The 24,894-nt window shown below is 42.8% G+C and overlaps 1 protein-coding gene and 1 non-coding gene across 2 annotated transcripts in view; both read left to right on the forward strand.

Moving 5' to 3' along the window:
* Positions 1 to 24,894, forward strand: part of LOC145394188 (tether containing UBX domain for GLUT4) — a 673,993-nt gene that overhangs the window by 526,247 nt on the left and 122,852 nt on the right. The window lies entirely within an intron of this gene.
* Positions 2,679 to 2,797, forward strand: LOC145394310 (5S ribosomal RNA). Its single transcript, XR_013896383.1, has one exon. It is a non-coding gene; the product is annotated as a 5S ribosomal RNA (ribosomal RNA).

Here is a 24,894-nt window from a genome sequence, read left to right on the forward strand (position 1 = left end):
GGCTGTGGTGCAGAAGAGGAAAGCATATAGAGAGTGGGTGAGAAACAGAAGCTTGGAGGAAGTTGAGAGATGGAAGTGATAGTTATATGTAGCTTTATTGATTTACTGTACTTATCATAATGGAGCATTGTTTCCTCACTGTAGTGAGTAAATATGTTAAAAACACATTATTTTACTTGTGACTACAGAGATACATGAAGCACCTAAAGAAAGTAGGACAGTTGACTGACTTTTAATGTATTCTATTAAGTTATCAGGTGAGAATTGGCAACTTTTGGGAGTTTGTGGCCAGTGCAGTTGGTACCAGGTATCCCAAGTGCAAGCCCAAGTTTTCCCTTTTATGACAATTTAGACCCATGTGTTGAAGGATTATCTGTGGTGTAAAATGCAGTGATTCCTTGGTTATCATGCATAACTGGAAGAGTTTGGTGCATGGCAGCAGAATTGTGCAATAATGAAAGCACAGAGCCTATGGCATTTATCCTAATTGGGACCAGGGAGCCCAAGGACAAGTCCAAATTCTCCCTTTTACAACAGTTTATGCCCACAAAATGTACACGAGCTGTTTTAGTAGGTATCAGAAACACACACACAGGCATTGGTTAATGTACAAGGTAGGGTAGTGGATGTTGGAGTGGCCCTGGTGAGAGAAGATAGTGTTTGGAAACTCCCTATACTGTTGTTTGCAGATGATACTGTGTTGTTGAGTGAAGACGAAGGGGAGCTGCAAGACTTGATGGATGAGTTTGGGAGAGTGTGTAAGAAACGGAATCCAAAGGTGAATGTAGGGAAGAGTAAAGTGATGGTCTTTGAGAGAGGTGAAGTCAGTGAATGTACAGCGAGTTTGGATGGTGCGGAATTGGAAAATGTGAGTACGTTTAAGTACTTGGGTAGTGTAATGAGTAAGGATGGAGGTTTGGAGAGTGAAGTGCTTGAAAGGGTACAACAGGGAAGAAAGGTTGCTGGTTCTTTGAAAGCAGTGATAAGAAACAGGGAAGTGTGCATGGAAGTGAAAAAGTTACTACTGTGATACCAACTCTAACGTATGGAAGTGAAGCTTGGACGTTGTTGGAAGGACACAAGTCAAGAGTGAGAGCAGTGGAAATGAGTTATTTAAGAGGAGCCTGTGGAGTCACATGGAGAGACAGGCTGACGAATGAGGATATAAAGGAGCGTTGTGGTGTGGATGTGGATGTGATAGGAAGTGTTATGAGGAACACACTTAGGTGGTTTGTCCATGTAGAGAGGATGGAGGGTGAAAGACTGACGAAGAGAGTGTATGTGAGTGAGGTGGAGGGGGGAAGAGGGAGGGGGAGGCTGAGGATGAGATGGAGGGATGGAGTGGAGAGGTATATGAGAGAGGGGGGTGTGAGTTGGGAGCGGGGCAGTGAAATGGCGGGGGACAGGACGACGTGGAGGCGATTTGTTCGTGGCCACCTCAAACGGGATTGAAGCGTCTGGCAATAGATAGATAGATAGATGAATATGGCACAATAAGGAATTAACACATACCATAGAGACTTGAGATGGGCTTGAGGTAAAGGACTCTGAGGCCAGGAGATGGAGAGTTAGTGGTCTCCACAACCTGGGATTAACTCCTTCAGTAGGACTTCATCATTGAATCCCTCAAACTCCGTCTTTGAATCCCTCGAACCATCAGAAACCACAGACACTGTGCCATCATCGTATGCAGAAACCAGCTCAGGTGCGTGATAACATTGATTTTTAGCCAGAAAATGTATGATAAGAACAGGAGTGCAGATTTTCATTTTGCAGTGATAACAAAAACACCATAACAAAGTGCGCTGTAACCGAGGGATCACTAGCATCATGTATGAAATGAGGAAGTTTGTGGTGGTGTGGGGGGGGCCGCATTTTTGTGTGGGCATAGTAGATTGTGTGTTATTTTAATTGTGCTTGTTTTGTGCTGGTATTGTAGCAGTGAAGAGTGGAGACTGCATCGCAGTCAGGTTAGGCTTACTTGTGTCTCTGTGGGTTAGAAAAGTTTACGACGGGTGTATGTTTGGTGGTGGTTCATGAAAGTTGTTGTTTGGTTGAAGGTTTTGGATGACTGTGGTTGATATATATTTTTGAATCCATTTGTTTAGACCCTCTGTGGCTGAGCGTCTGTAATTTGTTGGGACCCACTGGGCGACCCCGGGGCTGATTTTTGAAGTTTTGAAAATTTGATTTTTTTTATTAATGGAATTTTTTTTTATTGCCATATTGAAGAGGAACATCAGATGCTCCTGACAGTGCAATATTGAGCTTCCCAGACTCATCCTGTGCGGTGCAGTGAAGCACGGAAAGTTCTCAAATTTGCATAGATGATATTGGACACACCTAGATATTGCTGCGATGTTTAGTTTTTTCTTTCTTTCTTTTTACGGAAAAACAATGTCAGTGGTGGTGAAATGGTGTGAAATGGCTAGATATGTGTATTTAGAAGTTTATCAATACATAATATGTGAGGTTTCAATAAAAAATATTGCAAGCTCTCACTTAATGCGCGAATATTGTCCCCGGAAGGTTCCACTTTATGAGATTTTCACGTTATAGAGACATATGTGTACATGTTAAAAGGGATTCATGGTACCCAAGCCATCTCCAAGTTCACATTTAGGGGCAATTTTCAGGGATTTTTCCCTGGACATTTACGTACCTAATAATTACTTCATGCCAACGGCCATACCACGTTGAGTACACCGCTTCCCGTCCAATCAGCAAAGTTAAGCAATGTTGGGTCTGGTTAGTACTTGGATGGGTGACCGCCTGGGAACACCAGATGCTGTTGGCATAACGTTCTCCCTACGTGTCAAGTGGGGTTGGTGGAGGAGTAGTGCCCCTCCCTGTAAAACAATTAACTCTAAGCCTTGGCCACCCCGTTTGGGATACATGGCGTCTGGCAATGAATGAATGATGAATGAACATGCAAACACTGGAGGATTCCTCACCTTGAATTGAAGAGGTTGTGGGCTTGCTGGGGGGAGTGGAAGTGGGGTTCCGAGGTAGAGCAGGACTCCTACTTGTCCCCAGCATAATCCTCTTGCTGTGCCTGCTCCATGGAGTCCTCATCTGAGGGAGAAGATAAATCCTGTACATCCATAATCCTCTGTTGCAACTCTTTTGCCTCCTGCACAAATCCTTCAAAGTCAAGGGAACCCACAGACATCACATCTTCTTCTGGCTCTTGCTGTTCTGGCGTCTGTTGAGGATGAAAGTACCAGGTGAGTAGAGTATGGTGGTTTTGTCATTTTTTCTTTGTTTCTTGGCACTTCATCTGGCCACGTGCTTGCAACACAGTGTCCTTGCATATCAGCCTTCCAAACCTCATCCACATCATAAACCATGTTGGCTTCCTTGAGTGCCTCTGCACCAGCGAGGATGTTATTTATGGGACCCACGGTCATAACTGGTGCTGTGGTCCGTGCCTCAGCCTGATCCCTCTGCTCCTCTGCCTCACGATGTTCCCTGTCGAGCTCTTCGGTGCATTGCATGGCATCCTCTGGTATCTTGTTGTCCTCCACAACCTCAACCAAATCCTCCTCTTGCACCACCTCACAGTCTGGCATGATTGTGCATACTTGTATCACTTCCTGCTGCACAGCCTGTAGTGACTGCACCTCACCACCTCTGACGGCACACAACTTAGGTGCCAGCTTGTGCCAGGCGTGATTTATTATTGCGACAGACACCCAATCTCACTCCTTAAGAATGTTCGTGACAACGTTTCTTATATTGTACTTTTTCCAAAAAGCTGGCACAGTTAAAAGGTGATGCTGTGAAGGGTCAGGCTGAGGCACGTGAGAAAAACAGGGGACCGGTTCAGCTGGGTCAAGCTGAGGCAAACGGGTGGGAGCTGGTTGGGGATCTGCTGGATTATCCAAAACCTCCTCATCAGTTCCTCCTCACAATTGTCTGTGGCCTCCCTCAGATACTCAAGCAAGATTTTCTCATGATGATACTTCAAAGAAGCTATTGCTTACTGGTCTAGGGACTGCAGGAGGGAAGTCATGTTAGCTAGCAAAAACACTACCTTAACACTTTCATGTAAACCCTGCAATTAGGCTGGGTGCCTTGGTGCATTGGCAAGCACCAACAGGATTTTAAATGGTATGCCCAACTCCTCACACCTTCCCTTGGTATCAGGAACAAAATATTTCTTGGACCATCTTTTCAGTATATCCCTAGTCATCCACCCTGTCTTTGATTTTTCCCAATTTACCCCGAACTCATTCATGTGTTTCAGCTGCTTAAAGCACCTAGTTTTTTTTTTTTTAAATACTAACAAGGTCTGTAATGGTCTTAGCTTATGGCCTGCAACATTGCATGAGAAAAGTAGAGTGATGCTTACCTTATCAACTTTCCTACCTTTCCCTTGCCTGTGTTCTCTCGATATATAGGTAGTCCTTGGCATCCTCTTGTGTCAGAGACGTGTCTCATCTAAGTTAAAAATTTGCTCAGCATTGTAACCCCCATCCCTGATGATTCCTTTTAGGACATCCACAGACGTCTCTGCTGCTCCAGCATCTGCTGATGCTCATTCTCCTGTCACCTGTACTCTTTTCAAATCCTTCCTTTTCCTAAACTTGGCAAACCAACCACTCGACGCCTTAAACCCGGTTGGGGGTTGGGACAGCTTATGGCAAGCTACAGCATACAGGTGGTGGGCCATCCTCCTTATGTTAATGGAGTCAGTTGGAACTCCTTCCATTTCCTTTCAGTTCAAGTACACGACCAGGAACCTCTCCATCTTAACAAGCATTGGGTCAGACACTTGTATCCTCTGGTCTATTGGAGATCCCCCATCTTCATAATGGCATCCTTCTTCCTCAGGATCGTACAAATAATTGACGTGTTGACCTGTTACACCTTGGCAATTGCACAATTACATTCTCCTCTCCCTTTCTGTTTGATGACATCAAGCTTCTGCTCCTGGGTCAGACTCTTCTGACATCCCACTGGGTCATGGTGCAGCGGCATGGTCAGGCTGGGTCAGTTGGCCAAAAAAAAAGAAGCAGAGATAACACACAGCATGTATGGAGCCAGAGCGCAGGAAGAGGGTAGGTTCAAGTGGAGCAGGAATGCTCAGTGGACCGTGATGACACCCCACACAGACACGTGATAGCCATACGTTATTGGCTGATGCAACCTGTGCTATGACTATCGCTGCCCATGGTATGACCAGATTTTTGCGTAATGACTGTTTAAACCATAATTTGTGGCCTCAGGCCGTGTAATCCCTGTCTTGCAGTATAGTATGGTTTTCCAAAGAAATGGGCAGATTTTTCCACGAGTTATATCTGTCATTTTTGCGTTTTGACCATATCCTGGCCTCAAAAGTTGCCTTCCATGTTATGAGAGGTTCGCGCACTCTGATTGTGCATTAAGTGAGGGCTTGCTGTCTATATATAATGAATTTATTTAGCATTTTCCAGTGTTTATTGTGTTTATGGTAATATCGACATACTTGTGTAATGGGTGGTGGAGTTTGTGGAAAAAGGGAGGCAACAGATTATATTTTTAGACCTAAACAAGGTGAAGGTAATCCCTTGAGTGTACAGGCTGAACAGTGAGGGTTGATATGTAAGATGACCTGTGATTCGCACCTCGCACGAGATGATTATGGGGGAAGGGAAAGAGGCCTTTCCACCTACCAAAACATCATTTGAACACAGCAAGCGTTGATGTAATGTCAGTACAAGGCATAAAATATGTTTAATGATCCAAACCAGTACAATAAACCTGAGCAAATAGGTAAAGATACCAAAACAATATATAGTTTCCTCCTATTTTCATGTCTTTTTTGTTTATGCCTATAATTATTTATAATTGTAAACAGGGTGGTTGTGTGTGTTTTGCAAGGGAGGAGAAAGATTATATTTTCTGTCTGGATTGAGATAATGGGTGTAACTGTGTGTGTTTAGGCATGGCCACGAGTAAAAAAATCGTACAGCCACTCATCACGGTAACAGGCGTGAACTGACAGATAAGGTGAGGGAGTGTAGTCAAAGTCACTCTCAAGATGTCTGAGACGTTCATTCATTTCCCCAAAGTTTTTGTAGTTTTCTACAAGTCGCACTGCATTGAGTGATCCAAACCAGTACAACAAACCTAAGCAAATAGGTAAAGATACCAAAACAAAAATAAATTTTTCTCTTATTTTCATGTCTTTTTTGGTTTACGCCTGTATTTATATATAATTACAAACACGGTGGTTGTGTGTATTTTGCAAGGGAGGAGAAAGATGATATTTTCATTTGGGTTGAGATAATGGGTGTAGCTGTGCATGTTAAGGCGAGGTCACGAGCAAAAAAATAAAACAAACTACTCGTCATGCGAGCAGGCTCTGAATTGGCTGATGGGGTGTGTTGGAGTGTAGAGTAGGTCAGTCTCAAGATATCCCAGACGTTTGTTCACTTCCTCAAAATTTTTGCAGTTTTCTCTTGAGTGTGTGGAAGAGTTTTGTTATTTGGGAGACATGTTGTGTGCTGGAGGTGGGGCTGGAGCTAGCTCTGTTGCTAGGGTGAGAAGTGGTTGGAAGAAGTTCAGGGAGCTCTTGCCTCTCCTGACATTGAGAGGGCTCTCCCTGCATGCTAAGGGGTCTTTGTATGCAGCATGTGTTAGGAGTGTAATGCTGTATGGCAGTGAGACCTGGGCAGTGAAGGAGGAAGATATTCACCGGCTCAGACGTACAGAAACGACAATGATTAGGTGGATGTGCAGTGCGTCCCTGCGTCCAAGGCCTGGAGGGGCTGGGTTTACAATGGAAGAGTTGAGAGGTAGGATGGGACTGGAGTGTATTGGTGTTGTGATGAGGAGAGGTAGATTGAGGTGGTTTGGACATGTGGAGAGGATGGGGGATGATAATTGGGTGAAGAAGGTGAGAAGTGTTAATATTGGGGGTGGGGTTATGAGGGGTAGACCGAGAAAAGACATGGGACGAGGTCATTAAGTGTGACCTTAGGGTTAAAGGACTGAACAGGAAGGCTGCAATGGATCGTGCAGCGTGGAGAGCCGCCATTAGGTGACCAAGGCCGACACATGCAAGCATGTTGGAGCCTTTAAAAACGAAAACGAAAACGAAACGCGTTGCATCAACACTGGCAGCCACGCTATGGTAAAACGTCATTTGACGCCAGCGGCCACAGAAGGGTTAATAGAGTGCTGGCTGAGGAGAAATGTTTTCTGGGTAGTGTTGGGCATTTGTTCAAGTTTTATTTCTTTGTGGAGGGAAATGGTGCAACATGAAGTTACAGGGGCAGGATGGATCTTGAGCTGAAGTGATAAACTGCTTAACTGATTGAAAAGTATCCAACCTTCAGCTGGTGACAAAAAAAAAAAGGAGAGAGAGAGAGAGAGAAGAAAAAGAAGAAGAAAAGAAAGAAGAAAAAGAAAAAAGAAAGAAAAAAGAGGAAAAAAGCTTACATACTAAGTTATACATTAATCCTCTTCAAAGTATGACCCTTGGAGCTCAACACCCTCATCCCAGTGGTCCTTTCATTGCAGGAAACAGTTTGTTAAGTCAGTTTTGGGGATTGCTGACAAGATCTTTGTCACATTTGTCTTTATCTCATTTGTGTTGTCAAACCTGGAACCATTCAGTGGCAGCAGCTTCAGCTTAAGAAATAGCCAAGAATCACATGGAGCAATTTCTGGAAAATAGAGAGCCTACCAATTCTGCATGATTCTGTGTTTGGGCAAATAATCCACAATAGACAAGAGTTGTGGGAGGCAGAGGACTGGCAGCTCCAGGATGAAAATACTCCAGGTCATTGAATCTCATCCAGGATTTTTTGGCCAAACACTGGATCACACAGGTCTGATAGGCTCCCTGCTGTCCTGTCATGGCTGCCTGCAACTTTTGGCTATTTTCTAAATTGAAGATGCCACAGAAGGACTTGAGATTTGATGATACAAATGTGATAAAGACATGTGCAATAAAGATCTTATCAGTGATCCTAAAAACTAACTACAAACTATTTCCAGCAATGGAAGGACCGCTGGGCTATGTATGTTGAGTATTCTGAGGGGCATACCTTGAAGGGGATTGATATTTGATGTCTGAATTCGTTACACAAGTTCTAACCAATATCACCGCTGCCGCTCCTGCTGCCACAGCAGCAACAGTAGCAGCAGTGGCGGTAACAGCAGCAACGGGAAAATCAGACTTCGTATGATCTTTGATTGGAAGTATTTTTGTTTCTTAATATAGGTGATCTGTATTTGTGGTCTTTGTGCATCGTGTCATTCTTTTTGAAGCTTGCTCATGTTCATGTTGGTTTAGGTTGGGGCCTGGCTTGGGCTTACGTGATTCACAGTTGTTCTAATTAACTGTTTTAAGGGATTTTCTCTCTTGCCCAAAGGTAGTGCCTGTGATTGTCTCAATGTGTTGAGATTATGACATACCTTTGCACTGATTTTACTTGTAGGCTGGGAAAAGGTCATTTGTATGCCCAAAGTAAGTCCTAAAATTTTGGGGTGCCTCCAGGGAGATTGGTTACTTAAAGAGGGAACTTCTGGATATGTTTGAGAGTCATAACTGGAGTAAAGAGTGTAATGTTTGATTTAGTTGGTGAAGTTGGTGTTGGGATGCTGCTTGTTAAGTTTTTGAGTGCTGCAAAACTATTACAAAGTCATGGGCATAGGACAGTACTGTTACTGAAGTTGGAAGGTCGGCAGGTCATGGAGGAGAAGGTTAATTGAGGGTGAGAATACTGAGCCCTGTGAAACACCATTAGATAGTAGTCTGAATTTAAAACTATGGTTTTGGTAGAGTTCATGGGCTTGTCTGCCTGGCAACCCCCCCCCCCCTTTTTAATTACAGTCTGTCCTTTCCTAACATGGGTATTTGCTTCCGCACCGACCTCACATTAAGCAAATATCGCATTACAGGGACCCTTGAAAACCCCTATTTCCTTCCACACCCCTGCCCAAAGTCCACTTTTTCCCCACTTCTGGTGCAATATTTTTTAATGCCCCCCATTAAAACCTCCAAAAAGCATTAATATGGTTATAAAAAATACATTAGGTCGATAGGACTTTTTTATTTATTGTACTGTACCTTACGTGAGGAGAAGAGCAGACACATGTCACCGGAGATGAGGTACAGTGAGTCTTGCTACACAAGACAAGCTGAGGAGGATGGTATAGGTAGGAGTGGGCCGAGTGGGGAACACGGGAGGCAGGAGGGAGGTAGGGGGGTCCTGACTGGTTGGGTGGCTGGGAGAGCGGGAAAGGCAAAGCATGATTGGCGGACGATGACATCAAGTATTGTGAGGCTGTGCGACGCACACTGCGTCACAGCCCGCCCGGTTCAAATTGCTGTGTTACATTAACAGTGCCCACGTTAGAATGTTCATTTCTTTCTGCAAAATCATGCCACGTCAGAGCAATATCGCATTACAGCAAACCATGTTAGTGGCTGACAGACTGTATTAGGATGTATTATTGGTACACTTGTACTGTTTATGTTTGCTACTGGTAGTTCATTCATTCATTCATTGCCAGACGCCATGTATCCCACACGGGGTGGCCAAGGGCTTAGAGTTAATTGTTTTACAGGGAGGGGAACTAATCCTCCACCAACCCCACTTGACACGTAGGGATGCCAACAGCATCTGGTGTTCCCAGGCGGTCACCCATCCAAGTACTAACCAGACCCTCTTAATTGTAGTTGTTTTTTGTTGAAATCATCTTGAATGAGTTGAGTTGGGTGATAGTTAAGTGAATAGGATGAAATCCATGTTAGGAGTCAGGTAGAGTTATGCAGAACATGATGGTCATAAAGATTAACTTTTCCATTATATTGGGTGGCGTGCTAAGCAGTGGTATTAGTCTGTATGATGCAGGACTATTCACCCTTTGGGGTGAAGGTACATTATTAGACATTAGGACCTCTCTGTACATAAAGGTCAAGTGAACAAGATATGGTGAGGAGTGTGAAAAATACTGAAGGGAGATGATTTTTAACAATTTATGGGATAATTAGGTAAGTAACAGCAGGCTTCTAGAAATTTTCATTTATGACATAGTTCCACCCTTCAACAAGTTTTAACCCCTCCCCTATACACTCTAAGGGGATTATAGCGCCCAGCCATCTTGTCTCACCGTGATTTTTAGCTTCAAAAACCATATTTATCCAATGTAATTGCTAGAATACGTGATACTAATAAGAAAACACACTTACATACCGTGAACAGGTGCATCATGGGTGCATCCAACATGTTTAGCATTTCCCACAAAATTAGCTGAAACTGTTTATTCAAGCAAGATGCTCTATTTTCACTATGTAGCCACTCTGAGTGCATTTAATAATCATTACCATCATCTAAACACTACAGATCACTTGAATGAATATTTTCAAATGGTACTAATTCAAGTGAAATGTGTTATGTAGAATTTGGCTCTTTAACCTCTTTGCTGCTGATGGTATTGGTCATGCACTGGGGTCAAACTGCTGATGGCATTTATTGTAGCAGTAGGCCCAGACTGCTGATGACATCAATAAATAGAGTGCCACAAGTAACCGCATGATGCATTCCTCAGAAATTTCTCTTAATTAGCATCTCGTATCGACTACCAGTGATGAAGCAGCATGGAGACCCATCATTAGGTGACCAAGGCAAAGGCAGGCATGTTTGAGCCGTTCTAAACAATACAAACGATATGATATCGATCTTATAGTATGCACCTATCCACCTACCTCAGTATACCAGTTTGTGACAATTTAATTATCATCATCATCATTGTTGGAGTGGCCCTGGTGAGAGAGGATAGTGTTTGGAAACTCCCTGTACTGTTGTTTGCAGATGATACTGTGTTGTTGAGTGAAGATGAAGGGGAGCTGCAAGGCTTGGTGGATGAGTTTGGGAGAGTGTGTAAGAAACGGAATCTAAAGGTGAATGTAGGGAAGAGTAAAGTGATGGCCTTTGAGAGAGGTGAAGTCAGTGAATGTACAGCGAGGTTGGATGGTGAGGAATTGGAAAATGTGAGTACGTTTAAGTACTTGGGTAGTGTGATGAGTAAGGATGGAGGTTTGGAGGGTGAAGTGCTTGAAAGGGTACAGCAGGGAAGAAAGGTTGCTGGTTCTTTGAAAGCAGTGATAAGAAACAGGGAAGTGAGCATGGAAGTGAAAAAATTACTATTGTGATACCAACTCTAACGTATGGAAGTGAAGCATGGACGTTGTTGGAAGGACACAAGTCAAGAGTGAGAGCAGTGGAAATGAGTTATTTAAGAGGAGCCTGTGGAGTCACATGGAGAGATAGGCTGACGAATGAGAATATAAAGGAGCGTTGTGGTGTTGATGTGGATGTGATAGGAAGCGTTATGAGGAACACACTGAGGTGGTTTGGCCATGCGGAGAGGATGGAGGGTGAAAGACTGACGAAGAGAGTGTATGTTAGTGAGGTGGAGGGGGGAAGAGGGAGGGGGAGGCCGAGGATGAGATGGAGGGATGGGGTGGAGAGGTATATGAGAGAGGGGGGTGTGAGTTGGGAGCAGGGCAGTGAAATGGCGGGGGACAGGGCGACTTGGAGGCAATTTGTTTGTGGCCACCCCAAACGGGATTGAGGCGTCTGGCAATAGATAGATAGACAGATAGATAGTCATTGTCATCATTGTTGTCATTTTTTTTTTTCCACCCTATCAACAGGTAGAGTGAGGTAGGGTCCAGAATGCAAGAAAAAAAGGCAGTGTGAAGACTACCTTAATCAACAGTGTTTCCTATTAAATGGGCCATACACTTATTCACTCACCATTCAATCCCCAGGAATCCTCGCTCTTCCTCATAGGCACACATTTTATGTGTAGCTTCATAATTGCCTATCAGAGTCAGTTTGACAACTGTTAAATTAAAAGTAGATGCCAAACCTGTGGCATGCACTCCTCAGTACAAAATTCATCCACCCAGGCTCAGTCCTCTGTCAGTTGCTTAGCCATTATCAACATCCATACCTCTCTTTGTCTCTAACTCTTTGACTATACCCATCCAGCTTAGTCTGCCATGCCTTCTTCTTTGTTCAGACTCACATAGACTGGTACCCATTTCACCACCCAGTTTATACCCATACTCTCCATTTCACCATATTGTTAAAGTACCCCCACATAACACCATTGTCCATGGACTCTTGTCCTCCACATCATATATGAATTGCATAATTTATTTTATCTGGTTGAGAGGAAGGATGGGACTCCAGTGTGTTGGCACTCTGATGAGGAGGGATGGACTGAGGTGGTTTCAGGATGTTGAGAGGATGGAGGATAACAGTTGTCTGCAGAAAGTTAGAGGTGTGAATGTTGGGGGTTGGGTTGCGAGAGGCAGACTGAAAAAGACTTGGGACGAGGTCACAGGATGTGACCACAAGAATAAGAGACTGAATAGGGGGGCTGTCAGAGATCAGGTAGCATGGAGAGCTGCCATTAGGTGACCAGGGTCAGCACAGGCATGCATGTTGGATCCTATATAAATGGTATGATGCAACGAGGTTCTTTCCACATTCCACATACATTTCTTGGTAGGTGACCAAGGCCAATGCATGGACACATGTTGGAGCCTTTATAAATGATATGATACGACAAGTTTCTTTCTGCATTCCACACACAACTGTTGGTAACTCCATCACTTTTCGTTCTCATGCCACACGAAATTCCTTCACACTCATGTTAATCCTGTCACGCACGGTAAGTTTCGGTAAGTTTTCTGGCGCACGATTTTATTCCACCCCCCCTCTTCGCTAGCCCCCCATGTGCCTGTGAAAACATGCACAACTATCGCAAATTGACTTAGGACCTCCTCCCACAAGGTATTAAAAGACGAAGAAATCATAGTATATCACAATGTTTGTTCATGAAATGCCATTCATTGATATGAAATCATGTTTCCCTTGTTTTTCAAGACCAGTTGGATGCATTTTGGCATGGAATCACGTAGATCTCTAAAGTAATCTAAGGACATTTCTTTGCACCAAACATTTGTCAATTCAGTCTTGAGGTTTTCCAGAATGGGTGTCTTCTCTGCAATGATTTTCTTCATCTTTTCCCAGCAGTTTTCTATCGGATTTAGATCCGGGCTGTTGCCAGGCCAGTCGAGTACCTCAATCTGATTATCCTGAAGCCATTTTGTCACTTTTCTTGACTTGTGACATGGAGCTTAATCATGCATGAAAAGTTGCATCCATGAATAGAAGAAAAGTTTAACAAATGATCTTTCAGAACTTGAATGTACTGGCTACCATTCATCATCAAGTTCTTAGGAAGAAAGTAGAGGCCTCCCCTTCCCATTTCACCTGAGAAACACCCCCATACCATTACTGATTGTGGGTGCTTAACAGTTGGCACCATGTAAGCAGGGTCATATCGACTACGGGAGGCAGGGTGTCGAACCTTGGCAGAACACACCTGGAACACTTGAAATGTGCCCTCATTGTAAAACATAACTTTCCACTCATCCGATGTCCAGTGTGCATAGGTCTTGGCAAACTGAGTGCGCTGCTTCTTCATGCGGTCAGTGAGAAGTGGTTTCTTGGCAGCGGTGCGGCTTGGCAAACCCAGCTCCTTCTGCAGGCGGTGTTGGGTAGATCAAATTGAGACGTCTTGTAACAGCTGGGGATGTATTCTCTTCAATTCTGCTGCTCTCAGTCGAGGATTCTTGCTTACTTCCCTCGTCAGAAGCGTATCTGTACCTCTGGAAGTCGTCCTCTTCTTTCCGCTGCCATGCTTGTGCTCTGGTACGACATCAGGTGGCAGGTCACGCATTGCAGCAGGAATCTTCATGACGATCAACTTTGCACATCCAGTACTTTCACAAATTGTGTTGATGGGGACATCATCCTGCCTCCGTGCAATGGAATAGACCCTCCCATCCCTTGAGCAGTACTTTCCAGGCATGACAACTCGACTCTAGGAAAATAACAGGGCAAACAGTAATGTATACGAAATAAGAGGGAGGTGCTAGCTCGGAGCAATGGGAACATATACTCTCACTCTCGATTCTGGGCAAGCACTGATGTGCTGAGTGTTTCACCACCTCCCGCCAACACCAGAGGAGTTGCCAGTTACTTCTTGCCCAAAAAATTCACTTGGTAGAGGTGGAAACACAAAGCAAAGACATACAACTCTCCCATAGCAATTTTGTGTGTAGGTCAGTTTGCTGTGGGTGTATTCTCACCTTATTTTTGCCTTCTAAACATACATATATTGCAATAAAAACTACATAATCTTATTTGCCAATGTTTGTTCGAACCGATAACCAAAAATAAGAGTACAGAAAAATACGAATAGAAGTACATTAGGCCTGTGTGAATAAACATTCTGGAACGTCAGTCTCACTTCCCACCATCATAGCTCAAATGTTTTCCCTCACACCTCTGATTGTTATTACATGTTTAGAAAGAGACTTTCATCAGCTTTCTACTATTGTTAGCGGCTTTTTTAATACAATTTTTAATTTTGAGAAAATAGCCAAAAACTAAAAGTACTTACCTACAGGGAAGTTATTTTTTGTTCACAGTACTCTAGCAAAGAAGTTTTCTTGCAGATGTTACGTTTTATTTCCTCAGCTTATGTCGAATTTCATGGGCTTTCTCATGGTGTTTTCAGATTTTTCATGTGCCTCATAGTTTCTGAGTAAATTGTGTGAAACTACATTTCATTCTCTGTCACACAACACCTTTTATTGAGACAAGCACTACGCAAATGATTCAATATATTTCTCTACGAACACTCACTGCACTTTGTACGTATATTTCACACAAAACCATGCATAATCTATCGCTGTCTGAGAACGGTGGAATACATTTCATTCAAGTACAGTATGTGGCTGTGTGGCACATTTGATGCCTGTCATTCTTCTGCTGTTTGCAGTAACTCAGGCAGTGCACACAAATATTTTTCTCTACGAACGTATATTTCACACTAAACCATACGCTGCATATCACTATTACAATGATGCCAGGCACTATATCTGTCACACAGTATAAACACTTGCTTCACTATATAGGTAAAATACTCTCATCATTTGGGGCAGGGTGATGCAGAGTGGCAAACCCCACTGTAACAAACATGACTCCTGCCAAGGCATAACGGCTGATAACAGGGCCCAGTGCTTTACAAATGCTATATGTATGTTCGACAGACACAGTCAGTTCACAGTATATTCACAAACACTATACAATAACAATATTTCAATCGTGGCTTCTGCCTCAGGCGGAACAGGGAAAATGAAGGAGGTTTAAAGGGACAAGGAACAGAGTGCTACCCTTCTGCCTGGCTGGTAGTGAGAGACTGTGGAATACTAATTTGTTCTTCCCCATACCAGGACCAATTTTGGACACTAGACTAGCCTGCTAGGATGCATTAAAATTTGACACAAATCGGTCAGAAACTTATTTTTTAACGAATATTTTTCTGCTGTAGAATGCGATTCATGTCTTTGTGTTTTGATCAGGACAAACCAAAGGAATGTGATTTGCATCTCCATGTTTTGACCAAGACAGACCAAAAGAGCATGAATTGTGTTTTCGTGTGCCAGTGGGTTAATGTGAGTACTAAAACTCCATCATACAGTCCACCCGCAGCTGCTGCACTCAGACCTCTGTTTCATAGTATGGCCTTTGGAGCATGAGCCATTTTCCTTACCTTTACCATTCTACTATTCTATTCATTTGCACATTTACCTCGCATGTGTATCACTGCATCCAGGTGCTTTATCCCTTTTACCAAACGCTCTTTCTCCATTCACCATAACATCACACTGGGAGTCACCAACTTTCTCAGCAGCTATCACTTTACTCTTGGCAACATTTACTTCCAAGGCATGATGTTCACACACATTAGCTAGAAAGCACTCAGAGAGTGCAGACCTCTTCCAGCACCAATAAAATTCATGATTTACTCACATAATTTCTCGTTCCATCCAGACTGTTGTTGTTACGGTCTCATGTAGTCAGTTAAGTCTGTTGTCTTAGTGTGCCCTGTTACACTGAGTACAGTACTTACATCTCCCAATGCTAGTAACGTTTATTATTTTTTCTCGCATCCAAGTCTGGATCCACCTCAAAATCTACTCAGCTGTCCTTGACCCATTGTCCTCTTATCCACCAGATTTAACTGAAATCCAGTGACAACTTCGTTAGACATTTGTTACATAAACAGATAAACGTGCAATTGCCGCCAAAGGGAATGAGGACACCAAGTTCAGAAATGCAGTGGTAGGGTTCTCATTGCATTTGGTGACAGGTCAGGTCAAGTCAGTTAGGGTCAAACTTGGGACATATTTGTTAGATTCTCAGGTTGCGCTACCTTACATCACCTTTATATTGTCATGGATCTTTACCCAGTGGTTCACTCTTATTTAACTGAAATGCAATCCAGTGTAACGAAGCTTACAAATTTGTTTGACCTGGTTTGTATACTTTGCCCACCAAAATGAAAAGACTGTACTGTATAACACATGTAACAAGATATGGAAAGGGTAAAAAATTACAATGATGCCCCAAGACATAAAGTAACCTGGTGGTGGGATGAGCTGTAGTTAAGGAGAATAGAAGGCTTTACCTGGAGTGGAGAAAGGGTTGTAACAGAGAGGAATACTTGGCTGCCAAGTATAGGGCTAGAAGAGAGGTTTACAGGGCAATGTCTGAATCTCAGAGACTTTTACTTGGTAACCCAAATAGTGGGGAAAGGAGGAATATGATATTTAAGGTGGCAAATCAGATGAAGAGGGAGAAAAGAGATATCATAGGTGAGCAGTGTGTGAAGGATGATGAAGGAAAGGTATTGGTGAACAGTGAGGATACTCAAGATGCCTGAAGAGAGCTCTACAACTGGTTATTGAAGGGGGAGTTTGACTGGGACAGGGAAGGTTTGGAGCCAGCAGATCCAGTGTTTCGCCTTTGGCCTTTGATTAATGCAGCTACTGTGAGCAGGGCAATTGGTAGGATGCAGGTGCGGAGGGCAGCAGGTGTGTCTGGGTTGACTGTGGAAAGGTTGAAAAGCTCAGGAGATATAGGAGTGGGGTTAGTCACTGATTTGAAAAATATGATAAAATATGAGTGTGTTTTCCCAGATGATTAGCTAAAGAGTGTAATTGTTAATGTGTACAAGGGGAAGGGTGATGCCCTGGAAAGAGGAAATTATAGAGGCATAAAGCTTTTGGACCAGATAATGAAGGTAGTGGACAGAGTTCTAGAAGGAATGATTAGAGAAAGAGTGAATATTGATGAGATATAGTTTGGGTTTATGCCAGGCGAAGGGATCACCAATGCCATATTCATAGTTCAACAGCTTCAGGAAAAAAATATAGGAAAGAAAAGGGAACTGTGAATATTGATGAGATACAATTTGGGTTTATGCCAGGCGAAGGGATCACCAATGCCATATTCATAGTTCAACAGCTTCAGGAAAAAAATATAGGAAAGAAAAGGGAACTGTACTTTGTTTTTGTTGATTTGACCACTGATGCCATATTCATTGTTCAACAGCTTCAGGAAAAATATATAGGAAAGAAAAGGGAACTTTATTTTTGTTGATTTGAAGAAGGCCTTTGACAAAGTCCCTAGAGAGGTGGTGAAGTGGGCAATGAAAAAGTTTGGGACTGCAGAGTGGCTGGTTAACATGGTTATGGACAAGTATGTGGGTGCATGCACCCAGATAAGGGTAAATGGAGTTTTCAGTGAGGAGTTTCCGTGAATGTTGGTGTGCATCAGGGGTCAGTCCTGAGTCCTTTGTTGTTTATGTTATGGAACTTGAAGCCCTTTTATGTGACTTCAGTAATGAACTCCCGTGGGAGATGTTGCATGCTAACGATTTGGTGTTGATTGCAGAGAATGAAAGGAAGGCAGAAGAAAGAGTTAGGAAATGGAGATATGATTTGGGGCACAAGGGCTTAAGAGCAAATTCAGATAAAACAAAAGTGATGGTATCTGTGGCTGGGGGCAGTACTGTCAAACAAGAGGGGGAGTGGTCATGTGCGATTTGCCACAAGGTTGCGGGAAGTAATTCCATCTTGTGTAGTATTTGTGATAAGTGGGTGCATAAGAGATGTAGTGGTATGAGAGGTAGACTGCGAGATAATGCTTTCATATGTACAGCGTGTCGGGGAAAACATGTGGAGATTGCCAGGTGTGAAAGGATTGAACTTGTTGGTGAGTCTCTTGAGTGTGTGGAAGAGTTTTATTATCTGGGAGACATTTTATGTGCTGGAGGTGGGGCTGGAGCTAGCTGTGTGGCTAGAGTGAAGAATGGTTGGAAGAAGTTCAGGGAACTGTTGCCTCTCTTGACATTGAGTGGGCTCCTCCCCTGTGCTAGGGCCCTATTCACACTATAAGGACGGTTACGCTTCAGTCACTCCCCACTCTCACTCCTCTCACGGTCCTGGTGCATTCGCACGTCTGGTCCGCACTCGCTTCGCTCATGGTCCCATCATCCCCTCTCCCTCAACAGTAGAAGTGCCTCCACCATTGACAGAGGATGTGTGACTTTTCACGAACCGAGTTGGCAGTGATCACCATTGCACTGGATGAAGAAGAAAAAAGAAGAAAACAAAGTCAGAAAAGAAAGTGTGGGTTCATCCAGTCTTGCAAGATGGGAAAAGTGAAGGGGAATTCCATACAATGTTTCCTCATCTGATTGATGATGAAAGTAAATTTCAGAGCTATTTTAGAATGAACATTGGAACATTTGAAAAAATAGTATCAAAAATTGAGGATGACCTGAAAAAGGAAAACACATCATTCAGAGGGCTGAATCAAGACTGGAGTGGACCGAGACCATGGCAGGTGTTCACATTGGCGGTTCGCTTCACTCACGGTCCACTCTCGCTCCGGTCAAAATAACTTTTGAATGGATCGTGAACGGAGCGAGAACGGAGTGTTCCTTGACCATTACTACCAGTGTGAATGCTTCCACTGAAATGCATGTAATGATATTTGACCGAAGCGTGAGCGGAGTGCCACCATCCCTGTAGTGTGAGTTGGGCCTAAAGGATCTTTGTATTTGGCATGTGTTAGGAGTGTAATGCTGTATGGTAGCGAGGCCTGGGCGGTAAAGGAAGAGGATATTCACAAGCTTAAACGTACAGAAATGGTAGTGATTAGATGGATGTGCAGTGCATCCCTGAGTGCAAGGCTGGGGGGGCGGGGGGCTAGGTTTAAGATGGAAGAGTTGGAGAGGTAGGACTGGACTGGAATGTATTGTTGTGGTGATGAGGAGGGGTTAGATTGAGATGGTTTGGGCATGTGGAAGGGATGGGGTATGATAATTGGGTGCAGAAAGTGAGAAGTGTTAATGTTAGGGGTGGAGTAGGATGGCAAGAGAGAGACTGAAAAAGACCTGGGACGAGGTCATTGAGTGCGACCTCAGGGATAAGGGACTAAATAGGGAAAGATCGAGCAGCATGGACAGCCGCCATTAGATACCCAGGTCGACGCGTGTAAGCATGTTGGAGCCTTCAAAAATGAAACAAAACAATACCCAGTACTCCTCTTAGTTATTGGTTCATTTGTACTTTGAAGTGTGATTATTCTATCTATCTGTCTATCTATAGCCCGACGCCCTAGTCCCGCAAAGGGTGGCCGCAGACAAAACGCTTCCAAGTCACTCTGTCACCCACCATTTGACTACCCTCCCCCTAACTCACCCCCCCCTCCCTCATATACCTCTCAACTCCATCCCTCCACCTCATCCTCGGTCTACCTCTCCCTCTCCCTACCTCCACCTCACCTACATACACCCTCTTAGTCAGTCTTTCATTCTCCATTCTCTTCACATGTCCAAACCACCTCAGTGTATTTCTCCTAATCTTCTCAACCACATCCACATCCACCCCACAGCGTTCCTTCACTTCTTCATTCGTCAACCTGTCCCTCCACGTCACTCCACATGCTCCTCTCAAGTAACTCATTTCCACTGCTCTCACTCTTGACTTGTTCCCCTCTTGCAAGGTCCATGCCTCGCTTCCATACGTCAGGGTAGGGATCACAATACTACCATGCAGTGACTTCTTAACTTCCATACTCACCTCCCTATTTCTCATCACTGCTTTCAGTGTACCAACAACTTTCCTTCCCTGCTGTACTCTTTCACGCACTTCATCTCCCAAAGTTCCATCTTTACTCATCACACTACCCAAGTACTTGAATGCACTCACATTCTCCATATCCTCACCATCCAACCTCACTGCACACTCTGTGACTTCATTCCTCTCAAACACCATAACTTTACTTTTATTTACATTAACTTTCAGATTCCTCCTCCTACACATTGTCCCAAATTCATTCACCAAACCTTGCAACTCCCATTCATCTTCACTCAACAGTTCTGTATCATCAGCAAACAGCAACACCGGCAGCTTCCAAATCTCACCCTCACCCATTAGAGCCACCCCCACATCCACTGTCCTACCCTGTACCTCCTTTACAACCCCACCCATGTGTATATTAAACAACCATGGAGACATCACACAACCCTATTTCAGTCCCACATTGAGATCAAAGAACTCACTCAGCTCACCATCCACTCGCACCGTGGCCCTAGCTCCCTTGTACATACTCTTCACAGCACTCAACAATTTCCCCTCCATTCCATATATTCTTAATACCTTCCACATACCTTACCTATCTATTCTGTCATAAGCTTTCTCCAAGTCCATGAAGGCATCATACACTTTCCTTCCCTTCTCTAGATACTTCACTAAACATCTTAGAACAAATATCTGATCTACACACCCTTTTCCCTTCCTAAATTCCCCTTGTTCTTCTCCGACTAGCTCCTCTGTCATATGCCTAACCCTATCAATGAGTATTCTACCATATATTTTACCAGTCACACTAAGTAGGCAAATACCCCTATGGTTACCACATACTTCTCTCTCTCCTTTTCCTTTGTATAAAGGAACAATTATACCTGATTTCCAGTCCTCTGGAACCCTTCCCTTATCCCAAGCCAATCTACACAACTTCCATATCCACTCCACAACAATCTCACCCCCATACCTAAGCATTTCACGACACACTCCATCAATTCCTGGGGCCTTTCCCAACTTAAACTTCTTCATCGCTTCCACTACTTCCACCCTACTGATCTCTTCCTCCCTCCTCTCATCTCTTCTTCTCCCAGCCATTTCCCAACCACTTATACTCGCACTGCTCTCACTCTCTACATTCAACAAATCCTCAAAGTGTGATTATTCGTTGGTGAATAATTTATGTGCTGCTCATTTTACATGGCTGCATGGCTCTCTGGCACCTATTATGGCATTGGTAGATTCTCATATTTATGCTTATGTTGTTGAAACTTCACTGTGGTTACTTATCCATGAATCCACTCACCAACCCATCTGCCTCAACAACCCACCCCTTACCATTTCACTCACCCTACCCAACCAACCAACCCCACCCCACCCCACCCCACCCCACCCTTATTACCCATCCTGCCCACCCACCCTGGCAGTGCACAGAACCACCCAAACCTCCACTCCAACCTCATCCACCTAATCCTCCCAACCAGCTGGCTCCAACACACACACACACACACACACACACACACACACACTCACACACACACACACACACACACACACACACACACACACATCAGTGAACTAACAGTGGAATTGCGTACACTTAGGAAGAAAATGAGTGAAATGGCAAGTACAGTAGTCAATCATGAGAGTGTTATGGAAGAGTTCAAAAATGATACAGAGACAATTCGGCAAGTAAGCAGTCTGATAGACCAAAGCAGTGATATTGAGGAGAAGATAACACAGGTGAATGAAGCTGTGCAAAGCTACAAAAATGATGTGGAAACCACGTATGCTGAAATGGTGAAAGTAAAAAAAGACTTAGAAACAAGGGTGGAGGAAAAAAGCATTAAACAGGAGGTCTATCTATCTATCTATAGCCCGACGCCCTAATCCCGCAAAGGGTGGCCGCAGACAAAACGCCTCCAAGTCACTCTGTCACCCACTATTTGACTTCCCTCCCCCCAACTCACCCCCCCCCTCCCTCATATACCTCTCAACTCCATCCCTCCACCTCATCCTCGGTCTACCCCTCCCTCTCCCTCCCTCCACCTCACCTACATACACCCTCTTAATCAGTCTTTCATTCTCCATTCTCTCCACATTCTCTTCACAGGAGGTGAAAAGAATAATTCAAAACAATCCAAAGTTAGTCAGAGATTCAGTAGATATAAACAAATCTATAATAATCACTGGTATAGAAGAGGAAGAAGTAAAAAACAAGATCACAAGAGACAAAAAGGAGATGGCAAATGTAATGAGCTTACTGAAAGAACTATCAGAGGAAATCTGTAGTAAAGACATAGAGGAACACAAAAGGTTAGGGAAATACGAGAAATGCAAGACAAGACCTCTAAAGGTGACTTTCCAGAGTGTAAACACTGTGGAGGAGACACTACAAAATGCAAAGAATCTTATGGAAAAAGAGGAGTTCAAAAATGTATGGATAAAAAGATGCCTAACACAAGAGGAACTGGAATTACTGAAAGAGAAAAGGGAGGAAGCAAAAATAAAAAATGAGGGAAGATCAGAAGAGGAGAAGAACAAATTTTTTTACAAAGTAATAGGATTGCAGGTACGAAAGTAGTACACAAACATGATGGATTAAAAAGGAGGAAGGTAGTAAAACCATGTCATGACAAGTATATAAACAAGATGATAAAGTTGATGTACTCAAATGTGGATGGAATGGTATCTAAATTACTAGAGATGAATGATTATGTCAGAGAAAATGAACCACAAATAATATACCTAACTGAAACAAAATTAACACCAAGGATATCCAGTGACACTAAACTTAGGGGAATACAATATATGGAGAAGAGACAGAAATTTAAAAAAAGGAGGAGGAATGATAATATTAACTAAGAAAAATCTAAAAGTCAATGAAATAAAACTAGATATACCATCACAAGTAGAACTGATTGCAGTAGAGATCAACACATCTGAAGGGAAAGTAATTGTAGCCAATTTGTACATGCCACCCAGATCAAACACATGGGAAAGAGACGAATATGAGGACCTGGCAGAGAGTACAATTCAGAGTTTAAGATCATTACTGCATAAAATGGAAGAGAAATCAGAAAGAATTATACTAACTGGAGATTTTAATACAAATATAAATTGGAATACTCTAGATATAATTAGCCAAGAAAGCTGTTGGGAGCAAAAGCTTCTGGATCTCGTGCAAGAGTTTTTCCTAATGCAACATGTGCTGGAAACCACCAGAAAAAGAGGACTCGATGTACCTTCAGTGCTAGATCTAATATTTACTAGGCAAGAAAATGATATTGACAGTTTAATATATCACCCTCCACTCAGCAAAAGCGATCATGCAGTACTAAATTACAACTTCAGGATAGCATATGACATAGTTAACAGCAATGAAAGTTACAAAAAGAGCCTAAACTATAAAAAGGGAAATTATCAAGACCTAAAGAAGTATTTCTTAGAAGCTGATTGGGAAAATGAGTTTAGAGGACAAGATTTAAATGCTGTATATAAAAAATTCTGTGAATTTTATGAAATAGGAGTCCAGAAGTACATCTCACAGCACAAAGAAGCAGATAAGAAAATACGGAAATGGTTCAATACAGAATGTAAAAAATCAAAAGAAAGAAGAGATTTGTTGTGGAAGAGATACAGAAGACACAATAATGAAAGGGCGTATAATAATTACAAACAGGCAAGAAACGACTATACAAGAATAAGGAGGGAAGCCCAAAAACAGTTTGAGGAGGATATAATAAATAAAAGTACTGATCAACCAAAGCTGTTTTACAGCTACATCAGAAGCAAAACCAAAGTAAAAGATATAATACAATCCATTACGGATGAGGGAATCACTTATACGCAAGAGAAAGATATTTGTGAAGCACTAAATAAGAATTTCCAATTAGTTTCTACAGAAGAAAAATATTTTGAGAGGGACTATGTGGAACATGCATGTCCACACATACTACCAGATATACAAATAGCAGAAAAAGTAATACAGCAGGAGTTAAGTAAATTAGACAGAGGAAAAGCAAGTGGTCCTGACGAAATTTCATGTTGGGTACAACGAGAATGTGTAAAGGAGTTAAGTAAACCATTATTTTTAATTTTCAAGAAATCCTTGAGTCAAGGTAAACCACCTGATATTTGGAAGAAAGCAAATATTGTCCCCTTATTCAAGAAAGGAAATAGACAAAATCCACTCAACTACCAACCAGTATCACTGACCAGTGTTGTAAGCAAGGTATTAGAAAAGCTTATAAGAAAAGCTTGGGTAAATCATCTAGAAGAACACAGTATGATAACAGAAAGGCAGTTTTGTTTCAGAAAAGGAAAATCATGTGTTACTAATCTGTTGAGCTACTATGACAGAGTAACAAACACAATACAGGAAAGAGAAGGATGGGTGGACAGTATCTATTTAGATTTCAAGAAAGCTTTTGACACAGTACCACACCAAAGACTTTTATGGGAACTGTACCATCAAGGAGGAATTCGAGGCAAACTGTTTTGTTGGATGCAAGATTTTCTCATAAAAAGAGAAATGAGAACAGTACTAAGAGGAAACTACTCATCATGGAAAGAAGTGACTAGTGGAGTACCACAGGGTTCGGTGCTGGCACCAATCATGTTTTTAGTGTATATAAATGATATAAACAGTAACACTGGAAATGAGAGCTATCTGAATATGTTTGCAGATGATGCAAAAATACAAAGGAGAATTACTAACACAGACTCTTGTAAAGAGCTACAAGAAGAATTAAATAAACTTCATGAATGGAGTAATACATGGCAAATGGAATTCAATGTGGACAAGTGTCATGTAATCAAGTTTGGTAAAAGTGGAAAAAGACCTGATTGGGATTATAAGTTAGGAAGTA

This window comes from Coenobita brevimanus, chromosome 26 (genome assembly GCF_032717465.1).
Source record: "Coenobita brevimanus isolate Jiangsu-jjx chromosome 26, ASM3271746v2, whole genome shotgun sequence".
Classification (NCBI taxonomy): domain Eukaryota; kingdom Metazoa; phylum Arthropoda; class Malacostraca; order Decapoda; family Coenobitidae; genus Coenobita; species Coenobita brevimanus.